The following is a 14,414-nucleotide window of genomic DNA, read 5'->3' on the forward strand; positions in this document are numbered from 1 at the left end:
AGATGCTGGCCTCGGTTCTGCCCATTCAGTCTTCTCTGTTCTTACCAGTTCTCTACGTCTGGTTCTTCAAGCTTGCTAGGAATCCTGTGAGCTGGCCAACAGCCCTTCAATCAGTTCATTTTCTGTTGAAATTGCCCAGAGGCAATATTTCTTTGCAGCTAAGAGCCCTGACTGCTATAATAATCCAATTCTGTTATTTTACAGATGAAATTAAGAATGAGAGGGGAAAACACACAGCTAGTTAGCATCAAATCCAGGCCTCACAAGCAGGTCTCCTGGCAGAGTTTGGGCACTTGCTCCCACAAGGCACAGCCTTACAGAGGCTCAAAGGGCACCTGTGGACATGCCCTCTGTCCCTGACAGGCCCTCTCCGTTCTTTCCTGCCCAGAGGTCACCACTGTCATGGCCCACCCACCTAATTGTCTACGTCTTTCCCGAGTCATTCCAAATGTCATAACCCACCTGCCCTTGGTCACTTTCCCCCTGAGCCCTTCCGGGTTACAAAGTCTCCCTTCTTCCAAAACATATTTACTGAATACCTACCATGTGCCTGACACTACCCTAAGCACTAGGGTTCCCATAGTGAGAAAGCAGAAATGGACTCGGATATCACGAGTATTACGGTATAGAGGGAAAGACAGGTATGAATCAAATAATCAGGCAAGCATATAATTACAAACTTACAACAAGCATAAGCTGTTATGACTGCATATAACGGAGGGGTCTTTTCTAGTCTAGAATTCAAGAAAAACTCCCTGAGAAGGTAGTGTTTGAAACGAGATTGAAAATCTGTTAAGTTCATTTGGTGAAAAGAGGGGAGGGAGAATTCTAGGGAGAAGAATTAGCACTCCACAGGTCCTGAAACAGAAACACAAAAATGGGCAGCACAAAAGAAAGCCAGTGTGTCAGAGCAAGGGGTAGAGTGAAAAGAGCTGGGCTGAGATGTGAGAGGATAGAGCCGGGTCATTCAGGGCCTTAGGCCTTGTTAAGGATTTTGCTCAGGGCAGCAGGCAGCCGCTGAATGATTTTAAGCAGAGGAAAGACGCAGGTCATGCTGTGTTTTGAAAAGATGGCTGTGGCTGCCCTGTGGAGAATGAATTGGAGAAGAGACGACAGTGAACATATGCAAACAAATTAGCAGTCCATTGCCATGGTTCAAGGGAGAAGTGATGGTAGCATTGGAGAAGGAGCGATGTGATCAGACTGGAGAGAGATTCGAGAAAAATCCGCGGAACTTGGTGGCTGGGGAGACTGGCGAGAGGATATTAAGAATGATGCTGCATTTCTGGGTAGATAGTGGAGCTATTTGTCAGAATACACACTGTAAAAAGGCCCGTTTTGACCCAGGACACTGTAAGTTTGGTTTTAAATAAACTGAAGTTGCAACACCTTTTAGACACCTCAATGGAAATGTCAAAATATATGGATCTGAGGCTCAGGAGAGAGGATTTGGCTAAGATATACTTTTCAGTGTTATTATTATATAGATGATCGTTGAAGCCATGAGTGCAGATGAGTTCACTTGGGGAGAGAGTACAGAGGGATAAGAGAAAAGAGGCTTAGGAAAAGACCTTAAGGATTGCACCATTTGAAGATCACAGAGGGGAGGGTGATCCAGCAAACAGTACTAAGAAGGAGGAGAAAAACCACTGAGATTTCAAAAGCCCATATTCAAACAAGTATGCCTGAAATTCCTTGACCTGGCTACTGACCAGGAAGTATTTATTGACAAAACAACAGCACATAATTACTATGGGCTTCGAGCTTTGGAATCAGACATTTTGTCGTTCTGGTTCTGAATTAGAATCCCTAAACTTCCCAAAAATCGGGTCCCAGAGAAATGAAAAGGCAGAGCACAGAGGGTTTTTAGGGCAATGCAATTACCGTGTACAATAATGGTAGATACATGTCATTACACACTTGTCCAAATTCATAAAATGTACAACACTAAGGGTGAAGCTTAATGTAAACTATGGACTTTTGGTGATAATGATGTGTCAATGTAGGTTCATCAGTTATGACAAAGGTACCACTACAGTGCAAGATGTTGATAATGCGGGAGGCTGTGCGATGCAGTGGCAAAAGGGCATATGGGAAATCTCTTGCGTTCAGTATGACTGTGAATCTAAAACTGCTCTAAAAACTAAAGCCTATTTTTAAAAAAAGGAGAAAAACCAGGAGAATGTTTCACAAATGCCAAGTTAACAAGTGGAGCTGGTGTCCATAGCATCAAATGCTGCTGAGAGGTCAGGTAAGCTGAGGATTGAAAGGTTGCCAATTGGCTCAAGCAATGTGGAGGCCATTGTTAATCTTAGGGAGGATCATTTTGATGGTGGCTGGAGTGGAAGCCAGGATGATGTGAGTTGGGAGATGAGGAGTGACTAGGAGGCAAGAAAATGATGACGGCAAGAAAGTAAACAGTTCTTGTGTGAAGTCTTACTACACAGGGGAAGAGGAGACATGGAGCAGTGGGGGAAGTGGACTCCAGGGGGAATTCTTTAGGAGGTACAAGGCTTGAGCATCCTTAAATGCTGAGGAGAAGCATACATAGGAAGAAAGAAGTTGATCATGTTCTATAATATGGACTTGAAAATTGTTAATGGGTAAAGCTATCTCCCAGGAAATGTTCATGTTTTTATATGGGTGTTTGATGACTTAACCCAAGTAATAGATGATGTGGGACTTCCTAGGTCATTACACTGCCCCAGGCAGAGTTCACTGCTCTGTCCTGTCTCCAACTCTTGATTGGTATCTTTTGCAGTACTCTCAATGTTGTAATGTGATATATCACCCGTTTCTCCCACTCACTACACTTCCTAAATTTGTATGTTGTACGTTGTATGTTCTATATTTTATTCGTCTTTATACCCTTGAGAAACAGGACTATGGCATTGCAGAATATCCTAGAATTGAAAGACATAGTAGCTCTGCCTGACCCACTGAATTCGATAAATACTTACTGAATGAATGAACAAGTAAACAACAATAAAAAGAAGATAGAAAGAGGACCTCTGAAGGAGAACACTGGAGTTCAGAAGGGACTTTTCATGTTCCATCAAATCTCAGCCACTTGTAAGAACTCTAACTTCATCCATGTAGCTAGCCCTGGTGGCAAGATAATCCCTGTCTTTACTCCAAACACTACGACTTCTGACCAGCACACAGTGACAGTAATATGAGTCCATCAGGCTCTGCCAGGAGCAACCCAGGAGGAGGATGCCACAAGGCTTGACCTCAGGGATTGAAGACCTGGTGAGCTAAGTCAGCACTTCTTTGGCCAAGACAATTTCTCAGAGAACCCAGGCCTCTTAAATCAAACTTTGCCTGAATTCCAGGCAAAATGGAGCAACACTCTGGCATGAAGGGGCATAAATCATCCCAAACCTAGGGTAGTTGCTTCAAATCTGGGCTGCCTGCTGCCTCTGGAGACCAGTCTAGAATGTGCTATCTTCTCTTTCTTCTTTCACTCCTCGGATAGTCCAGGTCTGGGCAACTGCATTGTTTTTTATGAGAAAAAAAACTATAAAGTTTCTTATCTCACCCTCTCTCCTGAACGGTCCTATCCAGCGGGAATCTGCTGCATCTAATTTTTCTTTCACCTGGAATTCAAGCACAATGTTATGAATTGGCACACTTCCCTCTTTTTGCCACCACTGGGTACCCTCGCCTTCCTCCTGTGCCTGCTCTGTGTGCCAAGGAACCAGTTGCCGTGGACCATAGGCCTTGGGCTCCCTTGCCCTCTGGGTTCCAGGTGGGTTCGTGGAGGTATGAATGGGAGGTACTAGAGGGAGGTAGAGAGCTAAAGGAATGTGAAGTCAATGTATTTCTCCATCCCTCTGTGATCTGCACATGGTTCTGGAATGGTTGCATCCCTCCGCAGCCTCAGCCCCCACTGGGGATCCCCTCCTTCATGATACCAGCTCCCACGGGCCCCAAGGGGTGGCAGAGACCACCACCCTGAGGCTAGCCCCGTGGTGCCTTAACCTGCCCTTACCTCTGTAAATAGTCCCTTTGTCCAATTCTCGTGAATTCCACCTGAGTGTACTTCTGCTTCCTGCCAGGACCCTGACTGACACACCTGGGGGACAAGGGATAAACAGTTGGAAAATCAAATGGCGATATGAATCAAGCCATAACAAACATGAGAAAAGTTTAAGCCCCTGTCAAGCAAGTAGTTCATCTTCCTTATTTACAGAAATGTACTCCCCAAATCTGTCTCAAAAACTCTTTCTTGTGAGTTACAGGGTGCCACTTGTGGTTTTCACTAAGATGGGTAAAGTTCTGACTAAAAGACATTTTCAAATGTCAGTTGATTTATATTTTTTTTTCTGCAACACTGAGCAACGTTGATTAATGTGGAGAGGTCTGTTCATTTTCAAAGGATTGGTTTTTATAAATAGGCATTAAGTAAAATTGTGAAGTAAGTAAAAATCTGTGTTTCCCCTCCCCTTCCCTCCTTTCATGCTACTCTGGGGCTCTGGATCTCTTCTTCCACAGGAAAACAAGGAGAAAAACTAGTACCCCAAGCTGTTAGTGACCCATTACAACTCTTTAAAATCCTAAAATGACGGCAAAACACAGTATATCTTGTTTTTACACACAGCACCTCTCACTCCTATTTCCCCAGTGTATAAACACACACACACACACACAACACACACATGCACACAGAAGCATTTGACAGAGCAGAGCATACACGTGGGCTTAAGCTTGCTCAGTAGGCACAGGACAAACTGGAAAAATAGAAATATATGTATTATATTTTAAAATTTATCTTTACACATATATATCTGGAGAAATAATGGGGAAACTGTCAAGAGAAAGTTGGGTGTGTGTCCAACACACATTGTGGCCATTTGATGATGGTGGTGGTTCAGAATAGAGACATCATTTCATCTTTTTTTTTTTTAAATATTAGCATCATCTTGTTCTTTTTTTTTAATTAATTTTTTTTTTTTTTTTTTTTTTTTTTTTCGGTACGCGGGCCTCTCACTGTTGTGGCCTCTCCCGTTGCGGATCACAGACTCTGGACGCGCCGCTCAGTGGCGGCCATGGCTCACGGGCCCAGCCACTCCGCGGCATGTGGGATTTTCCCAGACCAGGGCACGAACCCGCGTCCCCTGCATCGGCAGGCGGACTCTCAACCACTGCGCCACCAGGGAAGCCCTATTTTATTTATTTATTTTTGGCTGCGTTGGGTCTTTGTTGCTTCACACGGGCTTTCTCTAGTTGTGGCAAGCGGGGGCTACTCCGTTGCGGTGCGCGGGCTTCTGATTGCGGTGGCTTCTTTTGCTGCGGAGCACAGGCTCTAGGGTGCACAGGCTTCAGTAGTTGTGGCACGTGGGCTTCAGTAGCTGTGGCTCGCGGGCTCTAGAGCGCAGGCTCAGTAGTTGTGGCGCACGGGCTTAGTTGCTCCGTGGCATGTGGGATCTTCCCGGACCAGGGCTCGAACCCGTATCCCCGGCATTGGCAAGCGGATTCTTAACCACTGTGCCACCAGGGAAGCCCCATCATTTCATCTTTCTTAAAGGTTTTCTTTTTCAAGTTTGCTGTATTGTTTATCCCTCATACTTTTGAATATCCTGTATTCCTTTCCTCTGATTCTGCTCACACTCACCTTTTTAAAATCTCTTATTCATGACTGTAGCCAGATTGCTCCAGACAATATAACTATCTGGCTCCCCAAAACTTTCATTTTTCCATTAAAGGAAATACTGTGGTGATGGTTTGGAACTCATGAGTTACCTTTTTTTAAATTCCACTTCCAATTAACGTGGCACCTTATAGTAGCTGACAAGTAGGCATGTTAGGCGTGCTTTTACTATTTTTGAGACAAGAAAGTTATGGGAAAGACATAAACTCTATTAAGGCTGATGGATTGCTTAATACTGTACCTGTGTCGAGTACTGATGTGAGCTTAGTCATAGGAAAAGCAATCACTCACACCTCCCCCCGCAAATAATGAAAATAGCACCAAAATAAATGAGCTGATGGAATTGGATTAAAAGATGTACCATCTCCCCAACTTCCTTTTGAACAGCTTCCTAATGCCTTGGCATGTGAGATTTTCTATGGGCTGCCTCCTACCTGTGTCTCTAACCTTCACCCTATCCTCCATCTGGGCCCGGTATCCTTAAATCAGCAGGCCTCTGTGCCTTATTCCCAAACCCAATACGAGAGAGGACTCAGAGATTTGTCACAGCCTTTATTTCTTCCCTCTTTCCTTTACAAAATATTTAGCATGCATTTATGTTCCACGTGCTGGAGAAGGAGGGCTTAATCCAGCCCAGAGTTGGCTGGGACCCAATGGGTAAGGCTGCCTAATTCCACAACCAGTTAGCTTTGCCTAGGCTACGCTTCCAAATTAGCCCCTACTGGTAATATAGGTGATATTTTCACTTCTGTCTTTACCCTTTTATTATATTTCTTGAAGTTGTTCAGAACCTGAAGGGCAAGAGGAATGCTGCTTATTGTGTGTGTGTTGGGGGGGAGGGGGGAAGGCCCTTGGAGTTGAGGACCAGACACTGTCTAAACCGCTAGAGATAGGACAGCATGACCCCAGTTCTAATAGAGTTTACATTCCAAAGGAGGAAGACAGTTGATAAACAAAGATCAAAGGTAAATTCAGATAATGGCAGGTGCTAGGAAGGAATGAACTGTGTAATGTCATGGAGGGTAACAGAGTGGACAGGGATGCTTTAGACTGGGGGCAAAGGGAAGGTTCTCTAAGGAGGTGACTGAGGTGAGTCTGAATGATAAGACATGCAGATGAGATATGTGAGGAGCTTTCCAGGAAGGAAACAAGTGAAACATCTTGGGCATGTGAAAGAGCACAGAGTAGGCAAAAGAAGATGTGCGTGGCTTTACTAATAAGATGGAGAGTGAGATAAGGTCAGAGACGTAGTTAGGGAGAAGATGACGTAAGGGAAGGAACTTGAATTTTCTTTTAATTCTGATTAGTAAGTCTCCTACTGATTTTAAGTAAGAGATCTGATATGATCTGATTTACATTTTTTAACTTTTTATTTTGAGATAATTATAGATTCACAGGAATTGCATAAAACTGTACAGACAGGTCTCCTGAAACTTCACCCCTCCTCACCCTATGTTAGTAACTTATATAACTATATACATACACTATATAGAGTACCTATATGTAATATAGTACAATAATGACACCATGAAATTGACATTGCTGCCACCCACAGAGCTTATCCAGATTTCAACAGTTCTATAGTTGTACTTGTGTGTGTGTGTGTGTGTGTGTGTGTGTGCGTGTCTATATTTTGAGGTGATTTTATAACAGGAGTAGTCTTACCACCACCACAATGAAGATGCAGAACTGTTCCATCATGTAACTCCTTTGTAGCCACTCTTCCCACTTCCCCCAAAGCCCTAATCCCTGGCAGCCACTAATCTGTCTTCCATCTCTATATTTACAACAGTTCAAGAATATTATATAAATGGAAGCATACAGTATGTAACCATTTGAAATTGGCTTTTTTGACTAAGCATAATTTCCCTGAGATCCATCCACCTGGTTGTTTATGTCAATACTTTGTTTCTTTTTATTGCAGAGTAGTATTCCATGGTAGGTATGTACCATAGTTTATCATCCATTAAAGGATATCTGGGTTGTTTCCAGTGTTTAGCTATTATGAATAATATGAACATTCATGTGCAGGTTTTTACATGAACATAAGTTTTCATTTCTCTGGAATAAATGCCCTGTTTATCATCCATTGAAGGACATCTGGGTTGTTTCCAGGGTTTAGGTATTATGAATAATATGAACATTCTTGTACAGGTTTTTACATGAACATGAGTGGGCATTTCTCTGGAATAAATGCCCAGGAGTGAGACTGCTGCATTGTACTGTAAGTGATTTTTTGGTTTTAAAAGAAACTGCTGTTTTCTAGAGTGGCTGTACCTTTACGTTCCCACCAGCAATGTATGATTAGTGATCCAGTTTTTCTGTATCCTCACCAGCATTTGGTGTTATCACTAATTTTTATTTCTGCCATTCTGATAAACATATAGTGATATTTTATTTGTGGTTGTAATTTACATTTCCCTAACGGCTAATGACGTTGAACATCTTTTCATGTGCTTATTTGTCATCTGTACTTCAGTGAAATGTCTCTACATGTCTTCTGTCCATTTTCTAACTGGATCGTTTGTTTGTACTGTTGAATTTTGAGTGATCTTTGTATGTTCTAGAACGTAGCCCTTTGCTAGATACGTGATTTGCAAATATTTTCTCCCAAGCTGTAGCTTATCTTTTCATCTTCTTAACAAAGTCTTCACAGAGTAAAAGTATTTAATTCTGATGAAGTCAAATTTATCATATTCTCTTTTTTTGGGGTTTGGTTTTTTTTTTGGATTGTGCTTTCGGTGTGAAGTCTAAGAAGTCTTTACTTCATCCTAAGTCCTGAAGATTTTTTATGTTTTATCTAAAAGTTTTGTGGTTTTATGTTTACATTTAAATCTTGGACCTATTTTGAGTTAATTCTGTAAGGATTAGCTCAAGGTTCTTTTATTTTTCTTTTATTTTTTTAATTTATTTTTTTGCTTTAGGGTGTCCAATTGCCCTAGCACCATTTGTTGAAAAGGCTAGCCTTCTTCCATTGAATTGCGTTTGCAACTTTGTCAAAAATCGCTTGGGCATATTTGTGTGTGTCTATTTCTGGGTTCTCTATTTTGTGCCATTGATCTATATGTTTTTCTATCAGTAGTGCACTGTCTTCACTACTGTAGCCATATAGTAAACTTAACATCAAATAGAGTGATTCCTCTGACATTACTATTGTTCCTTTTCAAACTTGTTTTAGCTATTCTAGTTCTTTTAGCTTGACATAAAGTTTTAAATAAGCTTCTCTAATATAAAAAAATGCTTGCTGGGACTTTGATAGGAATTTCATTAAGCTTATAGATCAATTTGAGGAGAATTAAAATCTTTACTATGTTGAGTTTCAATAAATGAACAATAAATGAAATGGTATATCTCTCATTTGTTTAGATCTTCTTTGTTTTCTTTCATCTGCATTTTATAATTTTTAGCATACAGATCCTGTATGTGTTTTGTCAGGTTTATATCTAAGTATTTAATTTTCTGTGGAGCTATTGTAAATGGTATTGTGTGTTTAATTTCAGTTTAATTTCAGTTTCCACATATATTTTGTTTGTAGATTTTCCTGGTGTGTTCATCTTGTAAATTGCTACCTTGTTGAACTTATTTGTTCTAAGATTTTTCTTTTTTCCTCTGGGGCATTTTATTTGCATGTATGTATTACATCCCTGGAAAAAGAATCCAAGGATTTTCCCTCCTGTGTGTTTTCATCTTGCTTCTTCATGGTCCCTGATGCCAGCTGAGGTTGTCGGTACAATGAAACCAAACTGATGGGACAGGAGCAGTTTATTCTGCCATTTTTCTAGATCTTTGAGTTGCAAATCAAATCTGAGGCTGATCATTCCACAGTTATTTAGCCTGCCTATGAGGTTCACAACAATTTTCCCAGCCCTGTGATCATCGATGATTTCAAATTCGCCAATGTAACCATGCTTCATCGTCACAGTTAGAAACCAGTTGGTGACTTTGGAGCATGGACTAATAAGAACCTGTCATTGGCCTCTCTTTTAGGCACTGTTGATGCTCTTGAGAGCATCAGTCAGGACAGTCATTCACACCATTAGGGAAGCATGGAAAGGTGGCTGAGAGAGCTAGGACTTTTTGTTTTGTTTTGAGAAATTGTTTTTGTAGATTCCTTGGGGCTGTCTACATAGACAATCATATTGTCTGCAAATCAAGACAGTTTTATTTCTTCCTTTCAAATATATATGACATTTATTTCTTTTTCTTGCTTTATTGTGCTGGCTAGAATTTCTGGTAGTATGCTGAATGAGAGTGGTAAGAGTGAGCATGCTTGCCTTTTTCCTAATCTTAGGGGAAAAGCATTTGGTTTTTTACCATTAGGTATAATGTCACCTGTAGAATTTTTTGTAGTTGCTCCTTATCAAGTTGAGAAGTCTCCCCTCTATTTCTATACTTTTTGTAGAGTTTTCATGATTGTGAATTGAACTTTGTCAAATGCTTTTTCTGCATCAATTGATATGATTGTGTGAATTTCCTTTAGCCTGTTAATATGGTGGATTACATTGACTGATTTTCAAACATTGAACCAGCCTTGCATCCCTGAAATAAACCCCACTTTGTCGTAGTATATAAATTTTTTGTACATTGCTGGATCCAATAAGCTATGTTTTGCTGAATATTTTTTCATCTAAGTTCATGAGAGATATTGGTTGATTTATATTTTTAAAAGATTGCTCTGGTTTCTTTGTGGAGAATGGCAAGAAGAGCAAGAATGGCAGCTGGGAAACTAGTTAGATATTGTTCTTTTCTCTCAACCCTGAGTTCCCTCCTCAGCCCTAATCTTCATTTGTTTCTTAAATTACATTTTCCTCCTTTGGGTCCAAGTAACAACATAGTTCAAGTTCAACGAATATAACACTGGTGACCCCAACCCACCAACTCCAGAGAGTTTGCTCCAACTCCAGCAAAAGGGAATAAACTTTCCACTCCAGCCATACAAGTCCTTGTGTTGAATATGTCATGTACCTTATTTATGCCTTACCCTTTCTTCAGTATCCTACTAAAGTCCTAGAACCTCCATAAAGCTTTCCCAACCATTCCAGTCATTGGTAAGTGTTCCTTCCTCTCACCTCCTACAGTTCTTATTGTCCATGCTACCCATTTCATTTCATTCATTCATTTATGCATTCAACAAACATTAATTGAGTGTCTACTATTTTGAAGGCACTGTGTAGATACCAGGACACAGCTGTAAACAAACGAGATGAAGTTGCCTTTCCTAATGGAACTTACAGTGTACAGGAGGACACAGCATTAAACATATATATATATATACATATATATATATATATATATATATAGAGAGAGAGAGAGAGAGAGAGAGAGATACACTCACAAAGAGTGATACAAATCAAGATAAGTGCTGTGAAGAAAAAGCATAGACCATTTAGAACAAAAGAATAGACTACTTTCATTTTTTTTCTCTGCATATTCCAGTTTAATCATAAGTTCCTTGAGAATAGAGACCATATTTAATGTTGCTTGGTTAAATTCAGAATCTAACCCATAGTAGGTATGCAGTGGGGGGTTATTAATGATGAAGTGGCAATGAAGGAGAACAGTATGGTTTGAGGATGACTCTTTAAGTACCAGGGGCTGAAGAAATTCCGCTTTTCTTTGCATCTCTGCAAAAAGTAAGCAATCTATAGAATGCCTTCCTATTGTGTTGGTTTAAAACACAGGGAACCATCTCTTTATGTGTTTTATCTCTGGCAGGGCTCTGAGAATTGTTTTATAATGCCTACCTACTTACCTCAAATGTCCATGCATATCCATCCTCTCTCCAAATTATTGTTTTCTAAGACTGTGCACAATGGTGTGCTAGTAAATGTCTAACTGACTACCTCAAAAAAAAACCCACCAGATTTGTAGCATTTGCTGATTTCTGTGGTGTAAATACTCCCACCATGGCCAATTTAAAACTACCAACAAGTTGTCACTAAACACAGAGATGAGAAGAGATGCACAGTAGCACATTTTTAGAATGCCATACAGACACAGAAAACGTAAATAACCTCAAGAGCACAGTTAATAGTGAAACGTAATACAATGTTAGGAAGTGGTGAGTCCTTTTGAGTATTTATGACCTTTTTCAAAATAATTTATTTAATTTTAAGTTAATGTAATTCCATTTTAATAATGATTGTGTTTATCAGCTGGCTCACAACATTCCTAAAAATTTAACAACTGGCTCTCGTGAGATGGTAAGAGCCAGCTCCAGCACCCCACTTACTATGCAGCTTAATAGACCCATATATGTCACAGATGGAATCCAACTATGCTAAATTGAGTCTTTAGTTAGACCAAGAGGAGAAAGCAAAGTTGAATCTTACTAAGTGACTCTCAACTCGCTCCCCCAGCTCTGCAAAACAATTGAGGGTCATACTAAGAGCTTCAGTGTGGCCATATTTCAAGTTAGCTGACTGAAGACCCACTTCTGACCACCTCTCCCTTGTCTACCTCCACTATAAAGGCTGAAAAAGCTAAGTACTCATTTTCTCAACTCCAGTGAGGCTGAGTTGCCAATGAGACATGAAAATGCTGGAGGGTAGAGAGTGGTCTGAAAAAGATTTTTGCTTTCCTAATGAAAGGACTAGATAGGTCTTTTACTCTTCCTTCCTGTCTCAGATATGAATACGATGTCTGGAGCTGCAGTAGCCATTTTGGAACCATGAAGCAATACGCATGAGGCAAAGGCCAAGAGAACTGAAGAGCTACCGGCTGTGGACTTATTGGGCTCCCAGACTAAAACCAAACCAGCAGACTCCATCAGACTTAATGTTATGTGAGGGAAAAAGCTCCTATTTCTTAAGCTCTTAGGAGTTTTCTGTTATTTATAGCCCAAACCATTCCTAGCCCATACAGATAGGAATTTCATCTGTTTTGGCTTCTACCACCCTAAAAGCTGGAAATAGAATAAGAAGAAAGGCAACTGATATGCCAAGCATGGTGCTGGGTGTTTTTCACACTTCATTCTCTTTAAGTTTCACAACAACACTATGAGAGATGACATTTATAAATGTGTGTAATTTATCATGGTTAGTCACACTTTAAAGGAAGTATGTTTTAAAGGAAGATTTGACAGAGCTGTGGTTAACAGAGCTGTGGTTATATGGAACTTGAAAAATTAATTTCAGTGTAAATTTGCAAAGGTTTGAACACATATTCTTCTTCAGTAAATTAAAAGTACATCATACAAATATTTCCTTTGGATTAATTAGACACAAGCTGCCTACTGACAGACATAGCATAGCATCCATAACTACCTTTTGCCAAGTGACTAAGGGCATTTGATTTGGTTAATAGACAGTGGGACCACTTTTCCTTTCATCAAAGCTGGCCTGGGTTTCAAGGAAATTTAGAAAAGATCTATCCCCCTGGTGGCATCTGTTAATGAGGAGGAGGAAGTGGTGCTTTCTGTGGAGTGGGCTGGTCCTCTCTTAGGCAGGCCAGAGGAGTGTTTCCCAGGGACCTAGAACTCTCCCGGTGGGAGTCAGGAGGGAAACGGAGGTGAGCACTGCATTTCCAGGGCTCTGTCAATCAGTCAACAAGGAGTTAGAAGTCCTGTGCCTTTAAAATATATGGAAGGTAGAGGCTTCCTTGGCATGAGTCAGGAGCACTGAGAAATTGCAGAGGGTGCCAAGGGAGAAAAATGAGGGTGGAGTGACAGAAGCCACATCAGAAATTATATAAACAGCAAGGGATGTATTCCATCTCAAGGAATGGAATTCCTGTTACTCAGTCATTCTTCAGGCATTCAGAGGAGAGAGGTATTTACTGAGTGTCTCCTATGAGCTAGGTCCTGGGGATGGAGGAGTGAATTATTAAGCAGACGTAGGTTCTGCTCTCATGGGGTTTACAGTCTGGTGGAAAAAACAAACAGTTAAAACAAGTTATAATAAAGTGGGAGGAGTGTTATAATAAGTGAATGCTATTATTTATATTCATGCTCTTCCCTTTATGTGGTGACATGGAATGAAGAAAGAGCACTGGACAAGAGCACCTGGTGAACCCTGTTTTGTTCAGTTATAGAACTTCATCAGTTGTGTGTCCTTTAGTAAATCCCTTTACCCTCTCCATCTTTCTTTTTCTTTCAAATGAGGTCAAATTAGATGGTTATGATTCTATTATTTATACTAAAAATAGCAGCAGTAACTTCTAACAATCATTCCCACCCTGCTTGTGATTGCCTCATTTAACAAGTACCATTTATTTGTTTATAGATGTGCCCCAAAGTTTGCTCCAAGGAACACACTATTTCCTGTGCCTTTCCTCTCTCTACATGGCTCTGACTTGGGCTTCCTGGGCCCTCCTTGCTAATACTGAAGGACCAACACCTGAGGTTGGTCATACCAACATTCTACAGCAAGCCTCTATCTTTTGAACTGGTTCTTCTAGATAAGTACATTTCAAAGCAGTAATTCTTAACTCAAAGTCTTGAGTACCTTGGAAAACAAAGGATGAGCTTACAGGAGTCCATGAACACCTTTAAAATGCATGCAAAAAATGCAGGCAACGTGTATGTGTGTGTGTGTGTGTGTGTGTGTGTGTGTGTGTGTGTGTGTGTGTGTGTGTGAGTATTTTGGGGGGAAATGTTCACAGGGTTCTTGAGATCTTCAAAGGTGCCCATAATCCCAAAAGAATTTGGAGCACTGGCTCTGGAGGTTATGATCAAGACATGATCTCACCAATATCTGAACACCCATTGTTCTTGTAACTTTCACCACTAATTCTACAGGGTTGTGCATCTTTTCTATCAGAT

The 14,414-nt window shown here is 40.7% G+C and overlaps 1 pseudogene; it reads right to left on the reverse strand.

Annotated features, from left to right (window-relative positions):
* Positions 1–841: 841 nt before the first annotated feature.
* On the reverse strand, positions 842–9,690 carry LOC101318832 (small ribosomal subunit protein uS8-like; annotated as a pseudogene).
* Positions 9,691–14,414: the final 4,724 nt, after the last annotated feature.

Source organism: Tursiops truncatus, chromosome 1 (assembly GCF_011762595.2).
Source record: "Tursiops truncatus isolate mTurTru1 chromosome 1, mTurTru1.mat.Y, whole genome shotgun sequence".
Classification (NCBI taxonomy): Eukaryota; Metazoa; Chordata; class Mammalia; order Artiodactyla; family Delphinidae; genus Tursiops; species Tursiops truncatus.